Source organism: Quercus lobata, chromosome 4 (assembly GCF_001633185.2).
Source record: "Quercus lobata isolate SW786 chromosome 4, ValleyOak3.0 Primary Assembly, whole genome shotgun sequence".
Classification (NCBI taxonomy): domain Eukaryota; kingdom Viridiplantae; phylum Streptophyta; class Magnoliopsida; order Fagales; family Fagaceae; genus Quercus; species Quercus lobata.
In genome coordinates, this window is record NC_044907.1 from 79,264,997 (window position 1) to 79,271,999 (window position 7,003).

General features: G+C 33.9%; 1 long non-coding RNA gene across 3 annotated transcripts; it reads right to left on the reverse strand.

Moving 5' to 3' along the window:
* Window positions 1-2,725: 2,725 nt before the first annotated feature.
* LOC115983478 lies at window positions 2,726-5,880 on the reverse strand. 3 transcript variants are annotated; one of them, XR_004090068.1, is made up of 7 exons: window positions 5,454-5,880; window positions 4,842-4,888; window positions 4,705-4,738; window positions 4,385-4,419; window positions 3,605-3,671; window positions 3,062-3,211; window positions 2,726-2,902 (listed from the first exon to the last, which is right to left on the reverse strand). It is a non-coding gene; the product is annotated as an uncharacterized LOC115983478 (long non-coding RNA). The 3 variants fall into 3 exon arrangements; XR_004090066.1 differs by having other exon boundaries at window positions 4,357-4,419; XR_004090067.1 differs by lacking the exon at window positions 3,605-3,671.
* Between the last annotated feature and the right edge of the window lie 1,123 nt (window positions 5,881-7,003).

Consider the following 7,003-nt stretch of genomic DNA (forward strand, 5'->3'; position numbering starts at 1 on the left):
AGTGACTGCACTGAACAAAGCATTCAATGCCTTGCTGTTGAAGTTTGCTGCCTTGATATTGGCTTCATCCCAATCAGCCGGCGCTTCCTTTGGCTTGGTCCAGCCTATCTCAACAGCTTGCCACACCTTCTCATCTAGACACTGCAAGAAAGCTCTTATGCGTACTTTCTAGTATGCATAGTTAGTGCCATCAAATAAAGGAGGTATGATTAAAGATTGTCATTTATCCATGACAAATAGGGGTCAATGGATCAACACAACAAAGATTAAAACTTAATCAGAGTGTGCTTACTCTGATACCACTTGATAGGCCAAAAACGTATTGACCCCTCGTGATGAATTAATTGATTAATTAGCCAAGTTTATTAATTAATCAAATTAACAAGCAAATGTGTGGTAGCACAAACAAATCACCAATTAAACTAAGTGCAGTGGAAATTAAATTGACACAATGATTTGTTTACGAATGGGGAAAACTAACACGGCAAAAATCCCACTATATGATTTTAAGATAACCATTCCCGAAATTCCAATATTATCACAACAAGCGGTTACAAGTAAAGGAATTTCAATACCTTATACCAACCTACAGTTGAACCCTTACCCTAATACCTGATTGGACTTGTTCTGTGGTAACAATTTCTCCTTTTGATGCATGGCTCCCAGTACGTGACTAACCAATTGCGCGGATCCTAGTACGCGACTTCAATCACTAACTAGAGAAGTTTGTTGGTTGCAAAGTTCTTCAATTGATCCCAATGATGAAGATCAAGAAGATGCTTAGTCACAAAACCCTACGGTGCACAAACACAACAACTTCTTCACAAGAATGATGAACTAGGGCAAATTCTGTCTTCGGTCACAATTTGCTTGAACAAACTTTGCTCAACACTTGTACAACTTATGTCACCTTTGACGGCCCTTAAAATAATCATTTTATATGTCTAAGGTTGTGAGAAAAGAAAGCCCAAACACATAATCACAGATTAGAGTCAAAACAGAACTGAAATTCTTTTTTTCATAAACCTCGACATATGCCTGTCTATCAAGCTGCTATTAAGTAGTTGTCGAGCCACAGGGCTGGAACAGCTCTTCAAGCTCGATAGATACTAACCATCGAGCTAGCTGTCGAGCTTTAATGAACTTGCACTTTTCAACTTGAATCTTGGATAAACTTGCATGGCTTCAACACTTGATCTTGAAACACAATTTCTTGAAGTATTAAACACATCCTAAATCTACCCAAATACAAGTAAAGTGCGTTTTGTCAAAGAATTAGCCAATTACATACAATAGTGACATATGTTCCTAACAAGTGAATCACATATGTCGTAAAAATGTTCTTCCCCAAATTCTAACACAATCAAAACCGAATTCTCAGCAGATCAAACCCATAAACCCAGATTAAACCCAGATCAAGAAACCAATCACAACAAACCTAGATCAACACAATCAAGCATAATCAAACCCAGATCCCACCACCAATGATCGACACAATCAAGCCACCACCACCTCGTTGATTAAAAACATTTCTTCATAACATGAACTTCAGCTCAAAAACCCATAAAAATTGCAGAACATGACCACCACTACCACCGAAAAAGTCACCAAACCCACCGATCAGTCAACAAACCCACGCCAAGACGGTGGCCGAGATTGGTAAGCTACATTGTGACCAAGACTGGGACAAAGGCCGAGATCGAGTTCCATTCTCTCTAAACCACCGCTGGCCCCCTTCCTCTAAATCTGCTCCAAACGGCCGGCCTCATCTCATTCTCTCTCTCTCTCTCTCTCTAAGCTCTTTTTTTTTTTTTTTTTGGTAAAGCTCTCTCTAAAATCAGATCATGGTTTAAAAAGGTCTGATAAAAAAAAAAAAAATTTTCGTTTGATGCTTTTGATTAACTCACTAAAAGAAAAGTAAATACACTTAAAACTAAAAGATCTAATGATAAATTTTTGTTTGGGTTGGTTGAGATGAGAGAATAGTGTGCTGGGTTTGATGATCTCTGAGGTGTTGAATTTGAGTTTTTTCTTCTTGTTTTCATTTATGTCCTAGTGATCTGGGTTTGAGTTCTTGGGTTGCTAGCCACTACAACAAAATGTATTTTCAGTGACGAAAAAATTTGTCACTAAAAGTCCAGTTTTTCGTCACTAAGGACCTTTAGTGACGAAATTGGACTTTTAGTGATGAAACTCATTTCATCACTGTAGCCCCGTCACTAAAAGTCTTGATTTTAGAAAGTCCGATTTGATTTAAAAAAAAAAAAACTTTTAGCGACGAAAACGTTTCGTCACTAAATGTTTTCCTCACTAAAAACACTATTCAGTGACGAAAATATTTTGTCACTAAAAACCTTTAGTTTACTGAATCATATTTAGTGACAAATAATTTCGTCACTAAAACTATGTTTGGGTATATATAGTGACGAAAAAAATTCATCACTAAAACTATTTTAAAGAAAATCTAGGCATATATAGTGACGAAAATTTTCGTCACTAAAACCATTTCTTACAAAATTTACTATATTTAGTGACGAAATTTTCGTCACTAAAACAATTTTTTGTTGCTATATTTGTGACGAAAAAATTCATCACTAAAACTTATTTTCTGTTTTTATTTTTTTCATAGCTTTGATATTAACCTGTAATCTGTCATTACATTATTAAAACCTCACATTTGAATAACACATTTATTTCAACAACACATTTATAAAAAAAGATCCATACATTCCACAAGTAAAAAATAAAACAAGTATCCAATTCAAACTACTTCCATACAATAATTGTTTGCAATACATACAATAACTCTACCTAAACCCTATTTTAGAACTAACGGAAGATGTCCTCATATGTCTTCAAGTAATGCCAAAAGTAAATCCCCTAAAAGCCACCAATAAGAAATCTGCACAAATATAAAAACAATACTTCGTTAAAATCGTAAAGTAAAAACATTAACTATGTTATAAGAAACATTTCTAACAATGCATTAAGAGTAACCACACCAATAATTAAAATCACAATTCCTAATGTATAAGTTGTAGAAAACAAATAAAGTACTAACCAAAAAGTGTTTTAACTTGAAGTTGAACCACCCCCATAAGTAAGAGCATCATCATAACCCTTGCTCCTCAAAAAGTTAAGAATATTCTTTTGGACCTCATCTTGCTTAGTTCGTGCTCTTGGTCCTTAGCTCACTCATCTTGGACCTCATCTTATTCATGAATGCACAAATTTATATTAATACTTAAACAAATATACATTGCACACACAAATATACACTCCCAATATGAATTTTAACCACCTTGTAATACCATACAAGCCACCCACTTGCCCAACACAACAATCCACCACAATTTCCATCACAAACATCACAAGTATATAAGGTTTTCAAGTATTGAAATCAATTAAAGTACTATTCATCACATCTAATCAACAAGGTCCATTCACATTTGCAAGAAACTAAAAATACTTCCAATATGTATTTAAACCACCTTATAACACCATGCAAGCCACCCGCTTGCTCCAACACAACATACCACCACAAATCCAATTTCCAACATCACAAGTATAGAGTTTTATAAGTTTTTAATTAGAATTTACTTACTTTGCTCAAGCTAATCTTACAACTTTCAGAAAAAATCCAAAGTTATTGTAAACAATATGTATTTAGCCTGCAAAAGAAAAGTTAAATTTATAAGTACTTCAGTCTTGAAAATGATACAACAACCAGAAACAATAAAAAAGATTGAATTAGCAAACAAATGTTACTTCATAATTGTCAATCCAAAAAGCTTACCAAACACAATATGTTCATATGTTCCTAAGAAACACCATTAAACTTCACAACAAAAACAACCAAGAAGCAAGAAGACAATATTTTCAACAAATAATAGGTGAAAGGAAAGGGAAAACAAGTTAATAAAAATTGTTTAAATACTTTTCTTAAGGAAATAAAATTAAAAATAAACAAATATATAATTAAATCTAGATAGATCTTATGGAAATAAAATAAAATATTTCCATCAACAATAACAACATATGTTAATAACAACAACAACAATAATGATCCATCACCACCAATCCCAATCTCTTTCATTTTCTTCGTGTATAACAATTAATCAAACACCATCTTAAAAATATAAATACAAATATAAAACCAAAAAAAGAAAAAAAGAAATTAAACAAATTAACCCCAATTCGGTGGCACTAGCCCCTGCACCAAAAAATAACACTCACAAACAGTAGCTGCAACCTAATATGCTAGCAGTTGGAATGCATTCCAGATTTCACATCAATTAATTTTCAAATTCCATAGTTTTTCAACCATTAAACACCACAGTATCTCTTTAAACAAACCTTGAAGAAAACGAAGTTAGGAATCTACAATAGTTTTAAGCTTCAGATATCTTCAGCTTCAACCTACAATAGTTTTACCCAAAATTTCCAAAAAATTAATAAAAGGAGAGTAATTGACAAGCAGAAGGTAAAAATTTCAAAAAAAAAAAAAATTAAATAAATAAAAGGAGATGAATTGACAAGCAAAAATATGACAATGACGACAAGCCTCATCAACAGATGAACAGCAAGAATATATGAACAGCAAGAATTAGCTATAAAAAAATAAAAAAGAAAAAAGAAAAAAAAAGCAATGACTTGAAAAAAAATTAGCTTCCAGGGAACCAAAATTAGTGTCAATAGCCCAACCTAAGGAATCATGCGGGGGCTCACCACCTCCTTCCTGCCATGTATAAAAAGCACTTGGTAAAAGAAGTTTCTTAAACATATTAAAAAAAAAAAAAACAATTACTTGAAAAAAAAGAGAGCTAAAGACATAAACTTACAAAAACAGGAGTTAGATTCTAACAAAAAATTGAGTGGTTGATATGACCTGCAAGGAAAATAAATCATTCTAGGTAAAACGAAGTTAAGGATGACTAACTTTTAACAGTAACATGATGATATAGACAATGCCCATGAGGAAAATTAAATTGGGTTAAGTTTTGATCATCTAAAGACATGAAAATGCAATAAAAACAGGCAAATTCTTGTACAAAGAGTTTGACTTTTACTCTTTAGCTACAAGAATCAGAAGGATGAAACAAAAGCAAAGCCCCCAGGAAGATCTCAAACTGTTAATTACTCACAGCAACAATTTCACATTATGATTTCATTGCATCTAACGATTTTACTTTTGTTTATTAAACTAATTGCATCAATAATTATCAACATCCATTAATAAAAATTCTCAAAAGATATACTCCATTAACAATTTGATTCTCACAAGTCACAACAAAAGCTTCATAAATTCACAACAATATTATTAAAAACAATTAAATCATCCAAACATATAATAGCATCAAATGAAGCAACCAACACAATATCCTAACATTTCGTAAAGAAATCAAAACAAATAAAAAAAAAAAAGTGAGAGAGAGAGAGAGAGAGAGAGAGACCTCCGCCATTGAACTTGATGGTGCTCTGCAACTTAACGACGGAGGAGGAGTCGCCTTTAGCGACGGCGTCTTCAAGCTGCTTGAGAGCCTTGTTGTGGGAGGGCTTCGACGGGGGAGCGGATGCTGAGGGAGATCGGTGAAGAGGCGAGAGGTGAGATCAACGGCGAGAGGTGGAAGGCGAACGATCAGGTGGGAGGCGAATGGTCAGGTGGAAGGTGAACAGTCAGGCGAAAGGCGACGACGACGTTGATTCCTAGGTTAGCGAGCTCAAGCGACGGCGGTTCCTGGGTCGGTGAGCTCGCCAATGAAATCGTCGATGCTAACGATACCGTTGACGATGTCGGCGATGCTGACGGTACCGGTGAAATCGTCGACCTCACTAGTTGAAGTTTTCTGGTGAGGGCATCGAGTGAGGGAGGGAAATAGAGAAAGAGTGGGAAGTGAAACAAAAAAAAGAGGAGCTGAATCTGATTTAGAATAAAACTTATTGTGACGACTTATGTTTCGTCACTGTTGGCCACCTATAGCGATGAAATTTAGATTCGTCGCTGATAATAATACTGATTTTTATGATTTTGTTTTTAGTGACGACTTATTTTCGTCACTATTTGTCATATTCAGTGATGAAATGTGTTTCGTCACTAATAGTGTTATTAGCATCACCTTTAGTGACAAAAGTTTTCGTCACAAAAAACTTAAACTTTTGGTGACAAAATAATTCATCATTGTAGATGAATTTAATTTGGTGCTAAAATTTTCGTTTGGCGCCCATAGTTCAACACAACATATAGTGATGAAATCCAATTTTCGTCACTAAATGTAACTGATTTTTTTTATAAAACGAAATATAAATTTCGTCACTATATGGTACTTTTTTCTGACAAAAAAATTTTCCTCACTAAAATTCGTCACTAAAAACACATTTTGTTGTAGTGTAGGTTTGTGTTCTTGTGATGGATTTGAGTTCTTGGTTACTTGGTTTGATTTGGGAAGAATATGAAGAACAATCTTAATTCATGTGAATTTTAGTTTTTAATTCTGTTTTTATTTTTATTATTTAGTTAAAATTAATAAATTAATTTTTTAAATTTATATGCTAATGTGTCATGGGTGATGTGGCATTTTTATAATATTTTAATTCCTCCGGCAGCCACCTCAGCTATTTTCGTCAGTTGACTAACGGAAAGGACAAAAATAACACGCGTTAATTGGTTTAGGGACTAAAAGTGGTAACATTAAAATGTAGGGACCAAAATGGAAAAAATTCAAAATGTAGGGACTAAAAGTGCATTTACGCCATGATTGTATTATATTTCTCAAATAATAGAATATACATGAGTGCCTTTATATAGGAGGCAGAGTGTGTAATACAAGTAAGTATGCTATATAAGTAAACAAGGTGGGCCTAAGGCCCACATACCCTAATAGACGTTAACAAAAATGTTTGCCATCAAGTTTCCAACCACAGGAGCTTGTTGAACTATAGCAACTTTGAGTATCTCTGGGAAGGAGTAAAGGTGTGTGTGTATATATATATATATATATATTTG